Source organism: Dipodomys merriami, unplaced genomic scaffold (genome assembly GCF_024711535.1).
Source record: "Dipodomys merriami isolate MVZ:Mamm:240054 unplaced genomic scaffold, mDipMer1.0.p SCAF_802, whole genome shotgun sequence".
Taxonomy (NCBI): domain Eukaryota; kingdom Metazoa; phylum Chordata; class Mammalia; order Rodentia; family Heteromyidae; genus Dipodomys; species Dipodomys merriami.
In genome coordinates this window covers 78,896-104,266 of record NW_027206405.1, presented here as the reverse complement: position 1 = coordinate 104,266, position 25,371 = coordinate 78,896, and the positions used below count along the sequence as shown (strand labels likewise).

The following is a 25,371-nucleotide window of genomic DNA, read 5'->3' as shown; positions in this document are numbered from 1 at the left end:
AAGTGTGTTTTTATTCTCTTCCTCTGAAAACTTGCATGGAGAAATTAAACCAAGGAAAAGTAATAAAACTTATAGGCCTCAGGGGTCTCAAAGGAAAAACAGAATAAAATCAGGTATCCACTAATATGCTCAGACATTGCACACTTAGTGGTCCTGAATCAAAAATTAAGAATGGTTTCTAAAGGGATGGGGAAAATATCCACTACCCTTTACAAATTTAAATAGAGGGCAGCAGACATGCTTTACACTCCAAAACTATGGTAGCTGTCATTCTCAATGTGATCAAGGTAAATGTAGTATGGAGATGTTCTAAACACAGCTACGATTCAGCAAATCTTAAAACACACTAAAACCATGATTTCATTGAAGGAAAATGCACAAATAGGGATTTTGAGGGTTTTTTTTTTTTCATTTGAAGGTAATCTTAATGCTATTAAATTCACAAATATGCTAATTTAAATACCCAATCCTATGTATCTAAAACACACAATGCATACATGCAAGTATCTATTCTCTCCACATGTCAGCGCCCATTCGTATCATGGTTTGGAAATGAGGAGAATAGATTCCCCTTAAACTGCAAGTCAGTAGGTGTTCCTTTACAGTTAACTTTAGCAAAATTCATACAAAACAGTGATTAACAATGATCTTTACTTGTTAACTCACAAGGAAACACCTTCAAAACTGCATTTCGTTAAAGTTTCTGTACTAAAATGTAGAAAAACTGAACTACACAAATATTGAAAAGTTAAAAATTCCTTAATTTTTTATTCCTGGTACCACTACCACAATTCACAGGGCAATATAGCTGATGTAATGAAAAGACAAAGACAAAGCTACAACAGATAAAAGACCTCAGGAATATACATCTAATTGACACTATGTTGCATGAATCAATAGCTGCACTTTTTGCAAACTGTGGTTATGACAGTCCTGAACAAGAAGGGTTTCCTGTTTAAGCTGCAGTAACTTTTCTGACTATGGATCATTGTTCCTTCTGTGGCAGATTTTTACAGTTCCTTTAATGCATTTGGGACGACTGTCTCAAAATAAACTGCAGCTTTCCTGACAACTCCTCGCTCTCTCTCTCCTGCTAAGAACTGTAGCCTTTTTTTCTGTTGTTTTAAAATCTTCTACTACCATATCCACCACTTCCACCACCAGATCCATAACCACCACCATATGGACTGCCAGAGCTTCTTCCACCAAAACTGTCCCCTTTCATGGGTCCATAATTTGATTGCTGTTGTCCACTGTAATTTCCAAAATCATTATAGTTACCACCACCAAAATTTCCTCCTTCATTGTAACCATCATATCCTCCTCCACCACCCCCATATCCTCCACCTTGGTTTCCATAACCTGGTCCACCACCACCATAGCCTCCTATACTACTATAACCAGGACGGCCACCATAGTTGCCACCATCACCTCCAAATACATTGTATCCACCATCACCTCCTCCATAGCTACCTCTGCTGCCACCACCTCCACCACCATAGCCTCCTCTTCCACCAAAGTTTCCATCACATCCAAAATTATCTCCACCACCTCCAAAGTTTCCTCCACGACCCATAATGTTGCCAGATCCACCTCTACGACCTCTTTGTGATCCAGCAGACTGCATCTCTTGTTTAGAAAGGGCCTTTTATACTTCACAATAATGCCCATTAATAGTGTGGTATTTCTGAACAACAATTTTATCAACTGTATCATGATCATCAAAAGTTACAAAAGCAAATCCTCTCTTTTTTCCACTCTGCCGGTCTTCCATAACTTCTATGGTTTCAATCTTGCCATATTTTTCAAAGTAGTCTCTCAAATTATATTCTTCTGTATCTTCTTTAATACCACCAACAAAAATTTTCTTCACTGTTAGATGGGCTCCTGGCTTCACAGAATCCTCTCTAGAAACCTCTCTCTTTGGTTCCACAACACGTCCATCAACCTTGTGGGGTCTAGCACACATGGCTGCATCATCTCTTCAACACAAGAATAAGTCACAAAACCGAAGCCCCTGGAACGTTTTGTCTGAGGATCTCTCATTACCACACAATCTGTGAGTGTGCCCCATTTCTCAGAATGTTCTCTTAAACTATCATCTTTAGTTTTGAAGCTCAGACCACTAATAAACAGCTTCCGCAGCTGCTCTGGTTCCTTTGGATCATGGCCTTCCTCCCCCCAGTGACAGCAGCGACGGCCAGAGTCGGGCTGGGGGCGACCCGGGCGGCGGTTTTACCTCCATTTTGAGATCGGACCGGCCTCTTCCAACTCGAGTTCAATATGATACCGAGAGGAAGAGGCCAAGGGTGCATAATTTTGAAACGTATTTTGAAAGGGTATAAATTTGATTGAAAGAGATGGTTTGCAGCTATGAAAATTGAACAAGGAAGCATGTTGAAATTGTTTTGGGAAGGTAGGAAGGGGAGAAGGGGAAAAGGAAATTGATATAAGGGGTGAGATTGATTGGGACAAATTTTAAACATGTCTGGAAATGTAGCAGGTGTGAGCAACTGGTACCCTGCTCCTTTTTATTTGTATATGAAATTACTCTCCCTTCAAGAATGCTGATACAGTTAATTCCCCTTATTTGTTTGTATGAGCTTTCTTCTTTTATGTATGTATGGTACCAGGGTTTGAGCCTAGGGCGTAAGGTTTGCAAAGTGGTGCTCTATGGCTTAAGCCACAACCCAGCACTGATGCATGTAATTTTAAAGACATTTTTACATGTAGCTATTACAGCCTTGACACTGAAGACTTTACCTGCTCATGGAGAGTTCTCCATTAGACCTCCCTTGTACTGGATCCTCTTTATACATTCGTGTTCCGTAGAAATACCAGTAGAGTGCCCCTGAATTGTCTTCCCCTAGAGGTTCTACACGGAGACTGTCTGCATCCAGACCCTTAGCAGAAAAGGAAGGAGGGTTGGGGAAAACAATGAACTAAATAAATGGAAGAAAACTTCAATACACGAACCTATCACCTGTTTCAAAATGCCAAGTACAGGATATCATTTTTCCATCTGGGCAGATAAAACACAGAATGGGATGGGGGTACCTTCTTTGAAGAACAAGATATAGAAATGCTTGAAATGTTCCCTACCCCAACCACGGCTCCCACCCGTCCAAAAACGGAGAATTACAATGAATGGTCTGACTACCTGGCTTAGATTTACTTTATACGTACACAAAAGGTAGTGGGTAGGATAAGATGCTCTAAGGTTCTGTCCCATGTAATCCACTATGGCAGCTCAGTCAGAACCCACAGCAACATTCTGCTCCAGCTGAGACTCCCAATTTACCCCAGGGCCTGACCTAGGCTGGAGTCCTGAACGAAGACTACTTCTAAATGACATGACCAAGAAAGGACTAGAAGTCATCACCAGGTCTAATCCTCTATGATCCGGACACCTGCCAGCCGGGCATCCGTGGCTCATGTCTGTCATCCCAGCTACTCAGGAGGCTGAGGTCTGAGGATCACAACTCAAAGCCTGCCCAGGCAGGAAAGGCCATGAGCCTCTTTATCTCCAATTAACGACCAAAAAGCCAGAAGTGGAACTGTGGCTCAAGTAGTAAAGCATTAACCTTGAGCAAAACAAAAACAAAACAAAAAAGGCTCAGGGACAATGTCCAGGCCCTAGTTCAAATTCCTACCACACCCCCCCTAAAAAGGTCCAAGAGCTCTTACGTCTAACTAACCACTAAGTGATAGAAGCAGCACTGTGGCTCAAGTGGTAGAGAACTAGCCTTGAGCAAAAAAGCTCAGGGACAGTGTCTAGGCTCTGATTTCAAAGCTCCATTCTCAACTACTGGGTTTTTACTGCACTAGAGAATGGGCTTTCAGGGAAGCACCTTGAGTAGATCGAAGACATCATCTGCATCAAGCCGGTAATCACAGAGGCGGTGCAGAATCTCCACACGGGTACGGAAGAGGCAGGTCTTGGAAACTGTCTTCTCTCAGGGGGTTGGGTTTCCCCTCCTCAAGCTCCCAGCGATAGTTGATAATGTCTTCCAGGTAGCTGTGGAATGTCTGAGGCCTATCCATAAGGCCCAGACAAAAATACATGAATGTACACAAAGCTGTGGCTTGAGAGCTGACAAACTTATCAACGGCAACAAGGAGGATCTGACGGTCTTGGCTGCTTTATGTATTAGACCAACTACATGAAGTTCCAAAGAAGATAAACGTGTCCTAAGAGCTCCCCACGGAGAACTCTTAAAACACAGGCAGCAGCACACGCAAGTCAACAGCAAACTACGAAGTGGAGACAACTGTCTAATCTTTTGCTCATCCTATTTATTTATTTATGCATGCATGCGTGCATGCGTACATGTGTACATGCCAGGCCTGGGGATTGAAATCAGGGCCTAGGCATGGTCCCGGAACAACTTCTGCTCAAGGGTAGTGCTCTACCACTTGAGCCACAGTGCCATTTCTGGCCTTTTCTGTGTATGTGGTACTAAGGAATCGAAATGCATGCTAGGCAAGCACTCTACAACTGAGCCACATTCCCAGCCTCCATATACTCTTAAAGATCCATTTTCTCTTTACTTTCCTATTCAAAATATTAGGAAAGACCACTGACTCTAAGTCAGTATTGCGTGAATAAAGAGACAAAGACCTACTTGAAGTTACCTGTTTCTTATAGCAAAGAAACCAAGACAGAACAGTAGAAAGAGAATGAAAACAAGGATGAGTCAACTGCTTTCTAACACCCAAGGTTAGCCCCTTGATAGAAGTCAGCAAAGAGCTCTTCAGCCAGCTTCAGACAGAAGACACCTCCCTTCTATTGGCCAGCCCACAGACAGAGGCAGAGGGCTGGGGTACTGACTGCTTTTAAGGGTCAGCGGGCTGGAACTGGCAGAATTCATGACTAGGCAAAGCAACTGATTTAACAGCTGCAATGTGTTTGGGATATCATAGAAAACAGGCAGCTACTGACCTCTTAGAAGCACATGTCAGGGACATGAAAAGGTGTCCAGTCTCCTTACTAAGGAAAAGAACCATACATAATGCAGACTAAGTGAAAAGTAGAATCGCCTCATTCCACACGCTTCAAGCATTTGTGAGGCTTAACTAATGCATGCACATGATTGATGAGGCAATATTTAGCAGGAGTTCTTGTAAATCAGCAAGTGAAGAGGTTGTATAAGATAATCTGAGGCCTGGGGTAGAGCGCAGCAGTGCACCATCCCCAGTACTGGAGCCACAGCCACTGACTGACAGTGTCTATCCTTTATTTGTGTGGGTAGATGTGAATCCTGAGGCTTAAACTCAGGACCTGGGGGTGCTGTCCTTGAGCTTTTTTGCTCAAAGCTAGGGCTCTACCACTTGATCCACAGTTCCACTTCTGGTACTTTTACTTGTTAATTGGAGATACAGAGTTTCATAGGTTCCTGCCTAGGCTGGATTGATCTGCAGATCTCAGACTCCTGAGTTACAGGTACCCAGATTGAAAGTGTTTCTTCTTTAAGATCACAGAACCTAGGCCAAAATAGCTAACAGATCTTTTGTTTTGTTTTGGACAGGACTTTACAATGTAGCTAAGCCTGTGGATGAAATCTGAGGATCATGGTTCAAAGCCAGCCCAACAGACAACCTGAGATTCTTATCTAAAACAAAACAAAACAAAAACAGCAAAAAAAATCCTAGATGGAGGTATGTCTCAAGGCATACAGCACCAGCTGTGAGCTAATCTTAGGACCAACTCAAAAAATACTGAAATTGGAATTTTGCAATGATAAATGGGGTGATTTGACAAGAATACCTAGAGAAGTTCTATAAACACCTAACAACAAGACATCACACAGGTGCTGTCCCGAGCTACATCACATGGCTGAGATGACCTGGGATGACCATGGTTTGAGGCCAGCCAAGCAACAAACACAGCATTGGGCATTCCATGCCTGTCATCCCAATTCTGAGGAAGGCTAAGATCTGGAACAGCAGGGCTCCAAATCAAGACAGCCAAAGGAAAAAAATCCTGGGACTTCTTATCTCGGCAGAAAATGCTAGCCCTAAATGCAGCGAGAAGACAACTTATAAGAAGCTAAATCTGGAAAAATCATTAAAAAAAAAAAAAGCATGTGAAAATGATACTTTTGTAGTATCACTGATTTCGCACACAGAAAAAAAATGTGAAATATATAGGAAAAAATATATTACATTGACTTGAACTAAATGAAACTTTTTTTGGAGGGAGGGAGGTCATGGGGCTTTAACTCAAGAGACTGGGCACTGTCCCTGGGGTCTTTCACTCAAGGCTAGCACTCAAAGCTAGTTCTCTATCACTTGGAGCCACAAAGCCTCTTTTGATTTTCTGGTAGTTAACTGGAGAGATGAGTCTTATGACTTTCCTGCCAGAGCTGGCTTTGAACCACAACCCTCAGATCTCAGCCTCCTGAGTAGCTTGGATTACAGGTGTGAGCCATCAGTGCCTAGCTAAATAAAAACTCTTGTTCTTTAAAAACATAAATGGAAAATACACACTAGGAGCAAATATTTACACTTTGACATTGTATGTCTAACAAGGGACTTACATCCAGACTGCATAAAAAATCTAAACAGTTCCATCTACAAACTAGTAAATACCCCTAACTGAACATAAGTAATCAAAAGATGTGAGTAAACGTTTCACCAAGAAGAGATGTACAAATGAACAAGAACGATGTCCAACATTCCTGGTCATTGGGAAAATACAAATTAAAATGAGAGTGAGTTACTACCTTAAAGACAAGAGAATCGGTGAAATTAAAAGAGCAAATGTTGGTAAAGATATAGAGCAAGCAACTAGACTTCTCCTATTTCACTAGTAGAAATATAAAATGTCACAACCACTTTGGAAAAAGAGTTTGGCAGTTTCTTGACGTTAAACATACCATTACCATAAGATTCAGAAATTCTCAAAATAAATGAAAATACATTTACAGCAACATTTGCATGCAAATACTCACAGTAGCTTTATTCTAACAACCTCAAAAGCAACACACATCCCTATCAACACATGGAAAGGATAAACAGCTTGCAATTTATTTTTCACTAGATACAATTTAATCCTTCACTTGGCCAAAATGAACAAATTGATACAAACAGCAATCCCAAAGAATTCTGCAGACATTGCACTGAATGAAAGAAGCTGGACTTGATAGTGTGTTGTCCCATTAGCACAAATTCTACAACACTACCACAAGGTATCTTAGTAAAACTGAGGCCACTGACAGCCAGACCAGTTTACATGGGAGAGCAACTACAAAGACAACTTTCTGGGAAGATGGAAATGTTCTGTTTCTGAGCAGAATGATGACTACATGGCACATTCATTTGTTCAAATCCATTGGCCTGCCAGGTGCCAGTGGCTCACATCTGTAATCCTAGCTATTCAGGAGGCTGAGATAAGAGGCTCCTAGTTCTAAGCCAGCCCTGGCAGAAAAAGTCTATGAGACTCCTATTTCCAATTAACCACCAGAAAGCCAGATGTGGAGCTGTGGTTCAAATGATAGGCAGCTTTGAGCAAAAAAAGCCAAAGGACAGTACCCAGGCCTTAGTTCAAGCCCCCAAACCAGTACACAGACCCAGTCATGCGCACAAACAGAAGTGGCCTGTATGCTGAAGATACGTGATTTTACTGCATGATGTCACAAGTTCAAATAAACACATTTAGCAGGAGCACTGTATTTCCAAACAGTTAATGTTTAAAGGACAAACTTTCAGTACTAGATTTTGTTTTTGAAAGCAAAGCAAAAAAAAAAAAAAAAAAAAAAACAAAGAAAGTGGGGTTGGGAATGTGGTTCAGTGGTACAGTGCTTGCCTAGCATGAATAAAGCCCTGGGTTCAATTCCTCAGTACCACACACACAGTAAAAGTTGGAAGTGGCATCATGGCTCAGTGATAGAGTGCTAGCCTTGAGCAAAAGAAGCTCAGGGACAGTGCCCAGGCCCTGAGTTCAAGCCCCAGGACTGGCAAAACAAAAACAACAAAAACACCCCTGTGTATAATAGAGAAGAAAATGGAAAAAGAAACCCCAGCAAGAGTGAACAGAAGAACCCAGGTGCTTATCATCAACCTTGGGGAACAGAAGATAGGCAATATTCTACTACTAGCAGAACTTGGGCGTGCTCCAGAGCCGTTGGCTCCTACGACTCTGAAATCATGTAACCTCAGACCCCTGCTCTACAAGTGCAAGTGCTGGACCCACACAGTTCAGATAACCCCAATCACCCATCAATGTGAACATGACACTCTCCCTGCCCAAGAGACAGAACAGCGCTCCTGAATTGTGTGAGGCAGGCTGTCAACTGCTTTGTACATTTTGTCCATTTACATGTATCCTCAGTTTTCCTTCTTTTGTACTTATAAAAATACATCTCTGATAATGCTTTCACAACTTGTGCTGATTGCTCGACCTTTTCACCTGTCGTGTGTAACAGCTGGGGCGGGTCTGCACCCGGTTCTCAGGGGCACGGGCCTCAGGACATGGGCATGGCACGGCCCTGCACCCCAGCAAAGCCAAGGAGCTTCGGAGAGTCCACAAGGGCCCAGAGAACCATGAGACCCTCCTCAGAATCCAGCGTCTCTACTTTGGGGAGTGTTTATTTGTGCATCAAGAGGAAATAAACAGACCCAGGGCCTCATGCATGCTAGGCAGGGGCTCTACAAAAGGGAAGGCTAACAAATGTCAGGGCTCTTTTCCAAAAATAAGGGAAAGGTGAGGTGCAGTGGCACATACTTGTAGTCCAGATATCCAGAAGGGTGAGAACTTCAAGGAGAACCCCTTGAACCCAGGAGTTCTAGATTAGCCTGTACAACACAGGCTCCAAAGACAACCACCACCAAGAAAACAGATCTCAGAACAAAACAGTTTTGTTAACATTGATCAAATTTACTTGCTAGTGCCTTCACAGACACTAGAGAGCTATTTATTTGGCAGTTATAACGGCATCAGAGAGCCCAGAGGCACCAAGTAAATTATGCTATTGCTACCAGGTTATGTGGACAACAGAAGACACAATTGCAAGAAATATAGAAAACTCTTATCGTTTTGTTGGCGGTATTTCACCAGTATTTCAAACAAAAATCAGAAATAGGCACAAGCAAGAGACAAAAATTCTACACTTGAGTGGCAGCTGGTGTAGCTACAAGTAAATGATAACAGATTTGTGAAAAGCAAACTCAACCATCACAGTAAAGGATGAGCAGGGGCTGGGAAGGTGGCTCAGTGCTAGAGCGCTTGCTTTGCATGCATGAGGCCCTGGGTTCAATTCCTCAGCACCACATAAGCAAAAAGAAAAAAGCTGGAAGTGGCGCTGTGGCTCATGTGGTAGAGCTCTAGCCTTGAGCTGAAGAGCTGAGGGATAGCACCCAGGCCTGGAGTTCAGGCCCCATGACCGGACCTCCCCTCCCCCCCCAAAAAAGAAAGCACAGACACAGAGCCTGGGAGCTCATTTGCATATTATGCATTAGGGTATACTGTCTTATATGGACTAGGGGTAGATGCTATGATTGGCTAGCTATCCCTGTGCGATAAATATGTGCTAAGAGCACAGTTAGTAGTTACTCACTTTGATATCCCTTCGCTGATGGCAGCCCTGAAGCAAGCAGGCAATCTGATCGCTAATAAACTCCACATCATCTCTGTGAAGAGCTGCCTCTAACTCCTGAGAGAGAAGAGGAAAGAGAGAGATTAAATACTGAGAGTTCTTAAAATCTACACTACCACCAAAAACACAGAGCCCAAGCAACAGAAAATGGCTGGTCAATGAAGCAAAGGGTTTGCTGCCATTTTCCCTCTTCCCCCAGTTACTGCTGCAAGAGGAGCAATGAGAGCTTTCAGGTTTTTCCTGGAGTTTCTCTTACTGCCCCTACCATCCCTCCCATTCCTTTTGTCTACACTCTGGAAGACATACCCACAGTTCTTGGGGAGGGTTGGGGAAGACAGTAATGGGGGGCAGGGACTGAAATCAGGGTCTTGCACCTGCTAGACCTGTATTCTAACACTTGAAGCCCAGTGTGTGTGTGTGTGTGTGTGTGTGTGTGTGTGTGTGTGTGTGTGTGTGTGTGTGTGTGTGTGTGTGTGTGTGCGGGCGTGTGTATGTGCGTGTGTGTGTTGATCCTAGGGCTTGAACTTAGGGACTGAGAGCTGTACTGAGCTTAATCTGCTCAAAGCTAGCATTCTGTCACTTGAACTCAGCACCACCTCCAGCTATTTCTGAGTAATTTACTGGAGTTGAGTCTTAGGAACTCCCCCGCCCAGGCTGGCTTGGCAGCACAATCCTCAGCTCTCAGCCCCTTTTGCAGCTAGGGTTACAAGTGTGAGCCAAGGGTGCCCGGTTCAGTCTGCTTTTTTCTTGGCTATTTTGGAGATGGAGCTTGGAAACGGTTCCCGGCTGACTACTTACTAACGGCAATCCTCCAGATCTCATCCCAGCCCCATGGCTGTGATACAGGTGCATATTTCTTTTTTGCAAAGCCATGCTAGTTGTATAATCAACTAGTTTGCATATTGTATAGTTTTCTAATTTAGTGGCAAAACAAAATACAGGAGCATTAAATGCTTTATAATCAATTACAAGTACTTTTTGTTATATAACGGTTTCAAAAATAAACCAACTGCAACACTGTATTTTGAACTTAACAGAACTGGGAGGAAGAAATTTGGCAACTTTTACTGTAATGATGCTACTCCTACATGTCTAGAGGAGATTGCTAGAATAAGACGGCTCTTACATCATCTGGAGAGTAATGCCTTGGTGAGATGCATTTGTTTTGCTTACGTTTGCAAACACTCATGTGTACAGTCTAGGGCCTGGAAATCCCTTTTCTGGGCCAACTGTACATCACACAAAGATTTTTTTTTTGGTTGGTCGTGGGGCTTTAACTCTGGGCCTGGGTGCTGTCCCTCAGCTCTTCAGCTCAAGGTGAACGTTCTACCACTTGAGCCACTTCCAGTTTTCTGAGTGGTTTACTTGAGCTAAGAGTGTCATGGACTACTCTCCTGCCTGGGCTGGCTTTGAACCGCAATCCTCAGATCTCAGCCTGCTGAGTAATTAGGATTAAAGGTGTGAGCCACCAGCACCAGGCACAAAGACTTTTCTCTACGGTCTTCCCAGGTGAATTTCACTTTGCCAATCCTCCAATTTCGATGCCTGAACTACAGTAGCTATGTACCCTGCAACACACCTGCCTATGAGTCCCTCCTCTCCCAGAGTACATCAAAAGCACAACTTGCTTGCTCTTAAGTGTGGCTTCCAACTCTGAAGAATAGTAGAGATGGGACCCAGGCCTTTGCACACGCCAAGTACTATTCCACTGATGTAAATTCCCAGCCCCAAAATGTTCATTTTTCATTAGAGGTGCTTAGACTGAACTATGTAATGTCTCCTAGAGTTTATATTATTACTAAATATATTACTGCCTCTGCCAAGTAATTCTAACTACCTAGGAGGCCGAGATCTGAGGACTGAACTTCAAAGCCAGCCCCAGACAGGAGTCCATGAGACTCCAATTAACCACCAAAAAGCCAGGACTGGAGCTACGGCTCAAGTGGCAGAGCACTACACTAGCCTTGAGCAAAAAAAATCTCAAAAAATGACAATGTCCAGACTCTGAGTTCAAATCCTAGGCAAACGTGCACTCGTGCATGTGCGTCTACATACACACACACAGAGGACATACCAAATTAAGTTGTTTTAACAGCCATACTTGAGAACATAAGACAAGAACCAGGAGGGTATTGCTCAAGAGAGGACTGCCAGAAGTCTAACATAGGATATGCGTGATCTCTTAGAGACCAGACTTGAAAAACATTTAATGGTGATTTTATTTTTAAAAAACAATCATGATTTAGAGTAGAATGTAAGATGTGCATTAACTTTTTTGTCTGAGGACAGCTCCTGGGCCTGGCACCTGTAGAGAAGGCTTCAACCACTGAGCTCGCCCCCAGGTTCCCTAAATCAATATGAAGGGGGAACAAAATCATAAATGATCTTCAGTCAACTATTAAGTGAGACAAGAGGCTTCTCAGGCTTCTCCCTGGGAGAAAAGTTTGCTTTCTTATAGGATAAGTACAATAGAAGCGTCCGGACTGTTGGATTAGGAGAAACGAACAAGCCCATGCTGTCTTTCAAACAATATTCCAGCCCCTTTACTTGCTTGCCATTTCCCCCCACACCATAGGTCCTAGAATATGGTAAATAACTCAGTACAGTCTGTAGACAAACAGGTTCAAATACAAAACTGCCTTTTAAAACATAATTGTACAATACTATGTTTAATATAACAGAATGCCACCTGGAAATATACTAGGATGGGGGAGAGGCATGCAGGCATGGATGCACAAATGCAGACCTGAGTTAAGAAGATGGTTAAATCATTAGGAGTGACATTATCCAAAAAGAGATGTACTGTACTCCTTACCTGACTTATGTAAATGTGACTGGTCACCCTTGTAACAACAATTTTTTTAAGTTATCATTAAAAATTAGAACCAAACTGGGCCTAGGTGGCTCACACCTGTAATCCTAGCTATTCAGGAGGTTGAGATCTGAGGATCAGGGTTCAAAGCCCGCCTGGGCAGGAAAGCCCATGAGATTTTTATCGCCAGTTGAACCACTAGAAAAACAGGAAGTGGCACTGTGGCTCAAGTGGTAGAGCGCTCACCTTGAGCTGAGGGACAGTGTCCAGGCCCAGAGTTCAAGTCCCATGACCAACCAAAAAAAAGAAAGAAACTTTTGCAAAGGTTGAGAAATATTTTCCTGCCAAAGGTCATATGGCCTTTTATAACATCATTATGGGCCATACAAAGTTATCAGTACAATCAGAGCAGATGCATTCCTGTCTGTCTGTCCCCTCATTTACCAACTGACTTCCTAGGCCTTCAATGGGCCACAGGCCAGACTTTCTCCATCCCTGTTTAAAGAGTGGTTTGAGTTGTGCAAGATGAAAAGCTCTGGAGATGTGTTTGTTTCACAACCATAAAAATACACTACTGAATATAACAATGAAAATAATACAACGGAAATGCACTGGTGGCTAATGGTAATTAATTACTGTACAATGAAAACTTGTTAACAGGAAAAAAGTCATTTTCATGATTTTTCTTTTTTCTTTTGGCTTTTGCTCTACCACTTTAAGCAACAGCTCCACTTTCTGGTTTTTGAGTGGTTCACTAGCGATAAGAATCTCATAGGGGGCTGTGAATGTGGCTTAGTGGTAGAGTGCTCGCCTAGCATGCACGAAGTCCTGTGTTTGATTCCTCAGTACCACATACACAGAAAGAGCCAGCAGCAGAGGTGTGGCTCAAGTGGTATAGCACAAGTCTTGAGCAAAAGAAGCTCAGGGACAGCACCCAGGCTCTGAGTTCAAGCCCCAGGACTGGCAAAACAAAACAAAACAAAACAAAAAAAAAATATATATATATGGATTTTTCTGCCCGGGCTGGCTTTGAACTGTGATTCTCAAATTTCAACCTCCTGAGTAGCTAGTGTTACAGGTGTGAGCCACCAGCACCCGACTAATGGGTTAACTTTTAATTGTATCAATGATATAAATGTTTTAAAATTGTTACCACAATTAAAAAATATGTTTCACAGCAAGATGTTGTGTGTTCCTCACACGAAGTATGTGGTCTCCAAGGGGTGGTATGGACAAAGAAGGGAGGTAAATACCACCCGTGATACACAAAACAAATGCTGCACTAAGTAATATTACATTTATCTCATCTTCCTCTAGAAAGAGAGCAAAGACTGAGGAGATACCAGTATCACGTTTTTTGATATAAGGAATTTGAATTCTCTTCATACATAAGTCATTGCTTTAAGTACGGATAAAACTGTCTCCAAAGAGAGTCCAGAGATCCAGGTTATTCAAAGCTTTACTACTTAAGGTTTCAACCCAGAACTTAAGTCTTAAACTTAGGCACAAAGGACCCTCCTCCTAAAGACACCCACCCCAAGCTTTTTTTTTTTCCTCTTCTCACTTTCTCTCCTTGGGCCTTTTGTATTCTCCTTTCACTGTGCGCATTGAACTGTGAGGATAGAAATCTGAACTTTGCCAAGATGCTTGGGGACAGCAGAGGATGGGGAAAGAAAACAGCAGAAAAGAGTGAAAGGAGCTCCATTCCTACCACAGCTCTGCGGCTTCAGAGGAGCTGCGGAGAGTAACAGGATTTGCCTCTCTTGCAGCTGGTGACACAGCTCATTAGGGAAAAGCCTGCTTAATGTGTGCACATGTACACACACACACACACACACACACACACACATACACACACACACACACACACACACACACACGAAAACAAATCTCTCTGGACTGAGCAAGGGGCACCCAGACTACCTCTGGGGGAAGGGGAAGAAGACAGTTGTTAGAAAATATGCCCACTAAGGATGAACAACTGCTCACTTTAAAAAGTCCTGCCCGCCTTACAGCCGGATTCCAGACCAAGGACAGTCTAATGACATACAGAACGTGAAATTTCCTTAATATAGCCAGTCACTCAACTGTAGCTTTTCTTAAATAACACTCCAGACACTTTCCCTTTGTAACGCGTACCTATTCCCTGTGTAAGTTTTCTTTAACCTTTTACCAATTTGTTTCTTTTCTTCAACTTCCAAGAATCAATATGCAGATTTATATTGCCACCATTTAGTCACAATAATTCCTTTGAGTTTATTTAGAGGAGGGGGAGGGGGGAAGGAGTAGCTAAGGAATAAAAGTCATGTTGGTTGTATTTGCTTTTGGAGTTGCAAATCTTCCTGATTTGCACAGGACCGAGTACAATGTACATCTAGATGAAAGCCCCGTGTGGGACCAGAACCTCTCATGCACAAAGGCGGGGCAGTGGGCCCCTGAGGGACTCTCGAAGCTGCTGGCCAGAAAGACTGCCTGGAGTGCCGGCTCAGGACACGAGAGGAAAGGCACACCAGCCTCCAGAAGGCACCTAGACTGGCAGCTGATGCTTTCTAACTTGGTACACATGCCCAAAGGCATGTGGCATTCCAATTTGGCAGGAACTTATAAATCAGCAGGAGCAACTGCACTGCCGAGGGGCCTGAAGGCAGCTACGTAACACGTTCAGTGGGCAAACCTTTATCTGCTCAGCCCCCAAAGGCTAGCAGGTCTGTTCTGCTGCTTTGTATGCAGTGACCAGACTCAGCTATGTCACCGGCTACAATGCTGTGGAAACCAAACAGCTCCTTCCCTCAGTGTTGACTATAACTCAAAATCATCAACTGGAAAAATATTAATTACACAATAAATGTGTGAAACTAGAATGATTTTTCTGCAAATGTTTAAATTAGGAATAGTGGCTCCAAAGGTTGTTTAAAAAAGTATTCAAAATTACCTAATCTTCCACACACACACAAAAAAAATACCATGACACAAACAATGCCCAATGACTGAAAAAGCAGGGAGTATGATGCCTACCAGGCTGGGGTGGGAGGCACTAAGCTGGACAAGCATGACTACACAGATGGAAAGGCAGATCCTAGCCAGATCCTTGCCAGGACACATATTGTAGAGAGCTGCGAGAGGCCGCACCTGGAAGATGGTGCCGGCTTCCATCCTCCGCCTTCCCGATGGTGAGTGCTCTCTGTGGTAAACAACTCCTTATATGGCTAAGGCAAAGAATCTGGCTTGCTTCCGTGCACCTGAACCTATTGGCGGTTCCCACGTGGCGTATCAGGGTTGGCTACCCAGCGGGTACTTAAGGCTGTGGGGAATTCTCCCCAGGGTTGGGGTCAGAAGATGAATAAAAGGTCCTGAAAAAACTGCAGAGAGAAGAGCCCGGTGTCGCGTCTTCCTTGCTGGTCAAGGCGGTAGCGACACGTGGCGGCCCGTACGGGGAACTCAGCCATAACCCCAAGGAGGACTCAGAACTCTCTGCGGTCAGGTGGTGCACCGGTAAGTCCCCAGGTAAAAGGGGAATCCGCGACAAAAGTGGGGGTAAGTCCCCAGGTAAAAGGGGAATCCGCCACAAGAGCGGGAAGTAAGTTCCCAGGTAAAAGGGGAATCCGCCACAAGAGCGGGGAGTAAGTTCCCAGGTAAAAGGGGAATCCGCCACAAGAGCGAGGGGGATTTTTGCTCTTCTCGGTAGATAAAGAGAGAGTGAGAACCCGGGGCTAGTCAATATAGTAGCCAAAAGTGTAAGTAAAAGTTTGTTTACCAGCTTTAAATGTTTAAAACATGGGCGCTTCTTCTTCGCACCCAATTTTTTTGGCTCTCAATGAGCTACTGCACTCAAAAAAGTTAAAAATAAAAAAGAGTACTTTAGAGAGATTTTTGAATGAATGTGACATCGTTGCCCCGTGGTTCGCTGTCTCCGGAAGCCTCACGGTGGCCTCTTGGGAGAAACTAGGGAGGGACCTAGATTTTGCCTCTGAACAAGGAACGCTTAAGAGCGGAGTGAGACCAATATGGAAACTGATAAGTGGCTGTCTCGAGGACCAGCGTTGCAGTGAGGCGGTAGAGAATGGTCAGGCCGCCTTAGAAATGCTGCAGGAAGAAAGATCGGAAAGGGCAGACAGCGAAAAGGAGGAGAGCAGGGGGGGGTTATACCCTGATTTTGCCGAACTAGAGACCTCTGAGTCTATAGACTCAGAGGAACTACAGTCACTCATAGAACAAATAGAAAAAACAAAGATAAGAAAGAGGAGGAAAGGGAAGGAGAGAGAGGACCCAGATAAAGACGAATGCACGCCCTCCATGCCCCGCCCCACACCTTCGGCCCCTCCGCTCTATGTGGAGGACCTTGGAAGTGGCAGCCCCGGCTGTTCTTTCAGCCCAGGCGTGTGGAAAGCAGTCAGAACCGAGTTACATCTAGCCTGTCCAATATTTCAGGATCCACAGGGACAGCGGTATCATGAACCCTTAGATTTTAAGGTTATAAAATCTTTAGCTGAGTCTGTGCGGACATACGGAATCACAGCCTCCTTTACTGTAGCCCAGGTGGAGGCCCTAAACAGACACTGCATGACACCCGGTGATTGGAGTGGGCCCGCACGAGCTTGTTTGAGCCCAGGTCAGTATTTAGATTGGAAGGCCTTTTTGATTGAATTTGCTAGTGAAGAGGCTGCAGCCAATCAGGCTGCGGGGAACCCAGCTTGGGACAGAGATATGCTGCTTGGACAGGGGAGATTCGCCAATCAGCAGATAGGCTACCCGGTTCAAGTTTATGAACAAATCAATAAAATTGGCATAAAGGCATGGAAGGCCTTACCAAATAAAGGCGAGGTGAGTGGCAATCTCACCAAAATCCTGCAGGGCTCTATGGAGCCGTTTTCGGACTTTGTTGCTCTTATGGTTGAGGCTGCTGGCAGAATTTTTGGTGACCCAGATGCAGCCATGCCATTAATTAAACAGCTTGTTTACGAGCAGTGCACTAAGGAATGCAGAGCCGCCATAACCCCATATAAGAACAGGGGACTAGAAGCATGGATGAAAGTTTGCAGAGAGCTGGGCGGACCACTAACTAATGCTGGATTAACTGCTGCTGTGGTGCAATTAACCCAGAAGAATGGGGCTGGGAAGGTGGCTCAGTGGTAGAGCGCTTGCCTTGCATGCCTGAGACCCTGGGTTCCATTCCTCAGCACCATATAAGCAAAATGAAAAAAGCCGGAAGTGACGCTGTGACTCAAGTGGTAGAGTGCTGGCCTTGAGCTGAAGAGCTGAGGGACAGTGCCCAGGCCCAGAGTTCAGGCCCAGGAAAAAAACCTATTCAAAAAATGCTGCAAATTTGTCTAAACAGTTGTCTAGTTATCTTTTAGGTAATTGAACTGGGGAGTTTGACAGCCTGATGGAACAGCTCACGGTTGCCATCGTCATGGTGAACTCGACCTGAGTGGATGCCGGATTGGCGGAGGGGTTATCTTCATGGATCTCCACTGCTATGAATCATCTTACGGAGGGGGCAGGTTTGGGAGCCCTGACAGGCCTCCTGGTGTTAGCCTCCTTGGTATGTCTGTGGTGCATTTGCCAAATTAGAGGTTCTCAGCGTCGCAGTGCAGCCATGATTATCCAAGCCTTTACAGTCATTGGAGCAGGTCAGTCCCCCCAAGCGTGGCTTGCCACCCTAAAACAATGAACACAGATTGCAAAGCCAAAGTACTGCAGTCGAGAGGCATGAGTTTTGCCCTCGAGGAGAGCATGTTTGATTGCACACGGGTTCGATTCGCCTTTTCCCGTCCTTGTGAAAAACGAATCAATGGACAGGCTGAGTCATCCCTAGAGAAGGTACCCTCTGGGAGAAGGCTTGTATGCAGTCCTTGCATTGCACAACAGGGATCAGACCTCTGCTCTCATCTGTGTTCTTTAAACAAAAAAGGGGGAACTGTAGAGAGCTGCGAGAGGCCGCACCTGGAAGATGGTGCCGGCTTCCGCCCTCCGCCTTCCCGATGGCGAGTGCTCTCTGTGGTAAACAACTCCTTATATGGCTAAGGCAAAGAATCTGGCTTGCTTCCGCGCACCTGAACCTATTGGCGGTTCCCACGTGGCGTATCAGGGTTGGCTACCCAGCGGATACTTAAGGCTGTGGGGAATTCTCCCTGGGGTTGGGGTCAGAAGATGACTAAAAGGTCCTGAATAAACTGCAGATAGAAGAGTCCGGTGTCGCGTCTTCCTTGCTGGTCGAGGCGGTAGCGACAACATATGCTCTGTGCGGGTCCAGTCGGACGCCCGCCTTCAGCAGCCTTCACCAGCCAGCAAAGGTCTCCCATCGGAGCTGATGACTTTCCTGGGTTCCACACCTAAGACAAGAGGTAAAAACGGCACAGCTTCCTGGAGTCATTTGCCTTTTTGTTTTATTGTTGGTGCTTGTTGCTCAGAAACACATTTTCATTTTTTTCCTGCAGTTCTGGGAGGTAGCACGCATAGTAGGTAGATGCTCTAAGATTATTTATCTGTTTAGCCAGTTCTGGGGCTTGAACTCAGGGCCTGGGTGCTGTCCCTGAGCTTCTTTTGCTCAAGGCTAGGGCTCTACCACTTGAACCACAGTGCCACTTCTGGCTTTTTCTGTGTATGCGGTATTGAGGAGTTGAACTCAGGGCTTCAAGCATGCTAGGCAAGCTCTCTACCACTGAGCCACATTCCCAGAGTCATCCTCTCAAATTTTTGACTTTTAAAACAAAGATTGGGGCTGGGTGTCAGGGGCTTAAGCTACTCAGGAGGCTGAGATCTGAGGGTCGTGGTTCAAAGCCAGCCTGGGCAGAAAAGTTCCTATGACTTATCTTCCACTAACCACTCAAACACTGGAAGTGGAGCTGTGGCTCAAATTGGTAGAGTGCTAACTTTGGGGGGGGTAGGGTGGGGAACCACCTCAGAGACAGCACCCAAGTCCTGAGTTCAAGCCCCACAAATGACCAAACAAACAAAGCAAAATAAAAAAAGGCTGACCAAACCCCAAACGTTTATCAATGTTTGGTCTGCATCTGCATCTACGTTTGGTATGCACAGCATATTGTGAGGGACGGCAGGAAGGTGAAGAGAGAGCCCCAGTCCAGTTGTGAGAAGTGATAGGTTGGTTACTAGTGGAGGGATGACAGTGGAACAGGCAATGAGAGATGAAAGGGAAGCATTTCAGAAGTACAGTCAATAGCTTGGCACCTACTTGTAGGTAAAGAAAAAAAAAGACAAGAAAATTTAGGTTGAGTTTTAATTCCATCTAAAAACAGCTAGATAAGTATAAACAAGGAAAAGGCTAGATTGGGGTGGCAGTGATAACAAAGAATTACACTGGAGATAAAAGTCCTCTCAGTATACAGTGAGATGTAATCGTGTAATGTTGTACAGACAGCTATTCACACCCAACTGAACCTCAGCTGTTCATGTCCCAGTCTCTTGTGTAAGAATGAAAATGTACGCAATCAGACGTGCTTCCCACAACTGAGGAAAGGCCTCTACAGTGCCTGGCACGCGCGCACGCGCACACACACACACACACACACAAGCACACAGTGTGTATGTGAAGGATAAAAAGAGAACCTACTCTCACATAACACTGATCAAGAATGAAAGGTTGGGATGGGGGATTCGGCTCAGTGGAAGAACACTTGCCTGGCAAATGTAAGGCCTTGAGTTCTGTCCTCAGCTCTGGGGAAGGAGGGAGGGAGGGAGGGAGGGGAAGAAAGGAAGAAAGAAAGAAGGAGGGAGGGAGGGCAAGGAGGGAGGAAAGGAAGGAAGGAGAAAGAGGAGGGAAGGAAGGAAGGAAGGAAGGGAGGGAGGGAGGGAGGGAGGGAGGGAGGGAGGGAAAAGAAAAGAAAGGCAAGGTAAGGCTGGCAATTCAATGGAAGGACACTACAATGTTGGTTCTATCAGAATGCCACTGTGGGGGTGAACAAGGAGCCGGCAGTGGACACAGGCTGACAACAGAAAGGCACTTAGTGACACACAAGTCACCTCCAAGAATGAAATATTAAAAGTGTTTTTGTTTGCATTTGTTATATGCAGGTCCTGGGGCTTAAATTCAAAAGTCTGGGCACGTCTCCAACTTTTTTGCTTAAGACTAGCACTCTACCACTTGAACTACGGCACCACTTCCAGTCGTTTTTGATGGTTAATAGATCTCATGAACTTTGCTTTCCAAACTGGCATCACACCACGATCCTCAGATCTCAGCCTCCTGAGTAGCTAAGGATTATAGGCAAGAGCCACCAGCACCCAGACAAACCATGTTTTAAACTAATAAAACCCTATGCTTAGCTAGGTGCCAGTGGCTCACACACCTGTCATCCTACCTACCCAAGAGGCTGAGATCCTCGGACCTCATTCTGAAGTCGGCCAGAGGCAGGAAAGTCAATGAGATTCTCATCTCCAATAAACTACTCAGCAAAAGCCTGAAGCATCGCTGTGGCTCAAGTGGTAGAGCACCAGCCTTGAGCACAAAGAGACTCAGGGACCACGCCCAGGTCCTGAATTCAAGCCCCAAGACCAGCCCAAAAATACATAAATAAATACTTTTTTTTTAATCCTGTGCTTAAATTCTGGTACTGACCAGTCCCTTCACAGAACAATTGGTCACAGATGTTCACCAAGCAAAAAAACTGGACATTAGTAGCAACCATTCTGAAAAGATGTGTGTGACTGGAGATTCTCAGGAATGCCTGAACTCCAACCAAGAGAAGAGATATGGAATGGTAATGTGAACTAGGAATCACCAGGATATGATTCTAACTAAGAAAATGGTGCTATACCCGGGCTCCAGTGGTTCATGCCTATAATCCTATCTTCTGAGGAACCTGAGATCTGAGAATCACGGTTCAAAGCCAGCCCGAGCAGAAAAGTCCATGAGACTCTTTTTTTTTTTTTGGGGGGGGGTCCGGTCATGGGGCCTGAACTCTTGGCCTGGGTGCTATCCCTCAGCTCTTCAGCTCAAGGCTAGCGCTCTACCACTTGAGCCACTGCACCACTTCCAGCTTTTTTCTTTTTGCTTATGTGATGCTGAGGAATCAAACCCAGGGCCTCGAGCATGCAAGGCAAGTGCTCTACCACTGAGCCACCTTCCCAGCCCCATGAAACTCTTATCTCCAATTAATCTCCAGAAAACCGGAAGTGGTGCCCAGAGTTCAAGCCCCACAACCGACAAAAGAAAAAAGAAAATGGTGCTATAGTTTGAATCTGCAGTGTGTTCAAGGCCTAGCCCCCCCCCCCCCCCCCCCCCGCAGTAGTGGAAGACAGCAGAGGCTTTAAGGAGGGAGGCTAGTGAGAAGGAAGGTAGATGGGCAGGACTCCAGTCCTTTCTTCTCTCTCTCTCACCCTCTGGTGGGTAGGTAGGTAGTCCTGCCATGATGGACTGTTACACTACAGGCCCAAAGCAACAGGGCCACATGACTATAAACTGAACTCAAAAGCAAAAACAAATATTTTCCTCTTTTTTAAGTTTGCTTATCTCAGGTCTGAGACAGAATGCTAACTAATAACACAGATAGTATTGAAAATGTTAATACTAATGTCAGGTGTTGGTGGCTCAAACTTAGAATCCTAGCTACTCAGTACGCTGAGATCTGAGGGTGGCAGTTCAAAGCCAAGCCAGACCAAGCAGGAACGTCCACGAGACTCATCTTTCAAACTCAAAGAAAAACAAACAAACTTGAAGTGGAGCTGTGGCTTTCATGGTAGAGCACTAACCTCAAGTGAAAAAGCTTAGGGACAGTATATGCAAACCCCCAACCAGCACCCAAAGGAAAAAAAAAACGAAACCAGGCAATGATGGCTCACACCTGTAATCCTAGCTTCTCAGGAGGCTAAGATCTGAGGCTCTCAGCTTGAAGCTAGCCTGTGCAGAAAAGTCTGTGAGATTCTCATTTCCAATTGGCCAGCAAAGAGCCTAAGGCAGAGGAATAGCTCAAGTAGTACAGTGCCATTCTTGAGTAAAAGCAGGCAAGCAAGCATGCAAGGCCCTGAGTTCAAGCCCCAGTACTGGCACACAAAAAAGAAAAAAAGAATTATTAGAATTGAGGTATGATGCATGCTATCTACACTGCCAAAAAGATCCCGAGATAAAAACAAAACAAAACAAAACAAAACAACTTGGCAGTGTTTATCCAACCTTATCCTGGGGGAGAGATGCTTTGTTGGGGGGGAGAACTATTTCATCAGCCCTGGGAGAAATTATTCCCTCAAAACCAGTATCTTTTTAACACAATACATCTGACCATGGCCTCATATTGAAAATATACAAGGAATAAACCCCATCCAAAGCTAATAAACCAATCACTAATGGTCTAAGAAGCTAAGGAGAGACCTTCTCTGAAGAGGTAAGAATGGTAAAGAAATACAGGAGGAAATGCTCATCAGCCCTGGCCATAAAGGAAACAAATCAAAACAACTCTGAGATTCCATCTCACCCATGGTGGATTGGTCAGCATTGTGATTTCGAACAACAAATGCTACGGGAATGTGGGGAAAAGGGAACCCTACTGCACTGTCGGTGGGAACAGAAAGTAGTGTAACTATTCTGGACTGTAGTCTGGAGGTCAGACCCTCCCTACCACTCAGCCATAACCACTGGCCACCTACCCGACCCTCACCAGCCAGGATACCATAGAGATACCTGCACGTTCAGGTTCACTCCTGCATGACTCACAATATCCAAGCTACAGAAAACACCCAGATGCCCTACAAATAGTGGAATGGATCAAAATAAGAGGTACCTATACACAATGGAAATTTACACAGGCATAAGAATATCGCAGGAAATTCATGGCTCTAGAACAAATCATGTTAACTGAGGTAAGCCAAGTTCAGAGAAACAAATGGTGCATGTCTTCTACTACATGAGGAAGCTAGACCTAAAATACACGGGGACATGATAAACTATACAGGACTCTAGTAGATAAATACACAGGCACATCAATATGCATCTGATCACATAACACTTATCAAAATGAACTCCAGGAAATGGAAACAAGAGATTTTTGTTGTTGTTTTTGTTTTCTTTTTGTCTTGTTACTTCATCTACCTTTGGGAGAGTAAAGCAGGGCAGAGAAATAGAGGGACAGAGGGTGAATAAATGCAACAGTGATACTCACTAGACACTGTTGAAAATGATCTATATAACCTGTGGGTAGTTATGGGAAGGCAAAACTGAGAAAGTGCGGGAAGGGGTGACACTGTCCAAAAGAAATGTACTCTTTACCTGGTTTATGTGACTAGAACCCCTCTGCATATTATCTCTTTTCTCTTTTTTTTTAAAAAATCGGTTACAGGGTTTGAACTCTGGACCTGGGCGCTGTCCCTCAGCTCTTCAGCTCAAGGCAAGCACTCTACCACTTGAGCCACAGCTCCACTTCGGGTTTTCTGAGTGATTTATTCGAGATAAGAGTCCCACAGGCTGGCTTTGAACTTGATCCTCAAGATCTCAGCCTCCTGCTGGGTGCTGGTAGCTCACCCCTGTAATCCTAGCTACTCAGGAGGCTGAGATCTGAGGATCATAGTTCAAAGCCAGCCCAGTGAAGGAAATCCGTGACTCTTATCTCCAATAAACCAATCAGAAAACCGGAAGTGGCTCTGTGGCTCCAGTGGTAGAGTGCTGGCCTTGAGTTGAAGAGGTCAGGGACCACGCCCAGGCCCAGAGTTCAAGCCCCCAGGACTGACCAGCAAAACAAAAACAAACAAAAAAATTAAAAACAAAACACTAGTATCTTCTGATGCTTGATTCTGGTTAGTAAGCAGGTCTTACGTTAGAAATATAGCTTGTGCTGAATTGGCAGGTGTGAACATGAAAGCCACCAAAGGCACCCTATGTATTTTAAATAAATAGTCTGTCCCACAAAAAAGGAAAAAGTAGCATTTTTGTTTGAGTGGTGCTGGTGGTGGTTCTGGAGTGTTGAATTCAGGGTATTACACTCGAGCTCTACCACTTGACCTCCAGCCCTTTTTGCTTTGGTCAATTTTGGGTCTGGTAGAGGCTCAGGCCTGCCTGGACTGTCCTCACAGTAGACTCTTCTCACCTCTGCCTTCCTGTAGCAGAGATTACAGGTGCTCATATTGGTGATTGCAGCTCACTACCATAACTGGCACAAGAACTTTAACTTATAGAGCTCAGGGACTAATTTAGTCATCTGAAGGCAATCGTGATAGAGCAAGACACATTTAGCAGACATTCAACTAGGTGGATTATATAATCAGAGTGACCACTTTCAAAACAACTGATGAACAGATGATTTTGCTGGGGAAAGAAAGACTAGAGAAGGCAAAGTACACAGCACATAGACAGGAGGTTTGTTCACTGTTGTTCTTTAGTCAGTCGTGGGCCTTGGCACTGTCCCTGAGCTCCTCAGCTCAAGGTGAGCGCTCTACTGCTTGAGCCACAGCACCACATTAAACAGGTTTTGCACAACCAAGGGAAGGTGCTAGTCAGTCAACATTTGCTGAGCACTCAGTGCTGATGCAAACATTCTTACTGACTAAAGCTGAGTGCTCCCATGGACAAAGGCCTTAACCAGACAAGACGTTTCCCCGCTTGGTGGTACTGGGGGTTGAACTCGTGCTAGTGAGGAAAGTTCGCTTCTACTTGAGTCATGCCCCAAACCCCTTTTCTGCCTTGGTTTACTTTCAAGATAGGGTTTAGACCGGCGTGAGCAACAATCTTCTTACTTGGGCTTCATATTGCCAGCATCTGCCACCAGGCCAAAGAAATGGTTGAGATGGAGTCTTATTAGCTTTTTAATGCAAGAGCCCCTCATCTCCCTACAGTTACAGACTTGCATCAGTACTTACCTGTGAATTTCAGGGGGGAAAAATCATGATGTGCTGAAATTAGAATAGAAATCAGAAAGAAAAAAAAAAGAAAAAGGAAAAGAAAAGAAAAAGTGATGGGAATGTGGCTCAGTGGTAGAGTGCTTGCCTAGTATCCAGGAAGCCTTGGGTTCGATTCCTTAG

The 25,371-nt window shown here is 44.7% G+C and overlaps 1 pseudogene; it reads right to left on the bottom strand.

The window, feature by feature from the left end:
* Nucleotides 1-1,123: 1,123 nt before the first annotated feature.
* On the bottom strand, nucleotides 1,124-2,245 carry LOC138819635 (heterogeneous nuclear ribonucleoprotein A3-like; annotated as a pseudogene).
* Nucleotides 2,246-25,371: the final 23,126 nt, after the last annotated feature.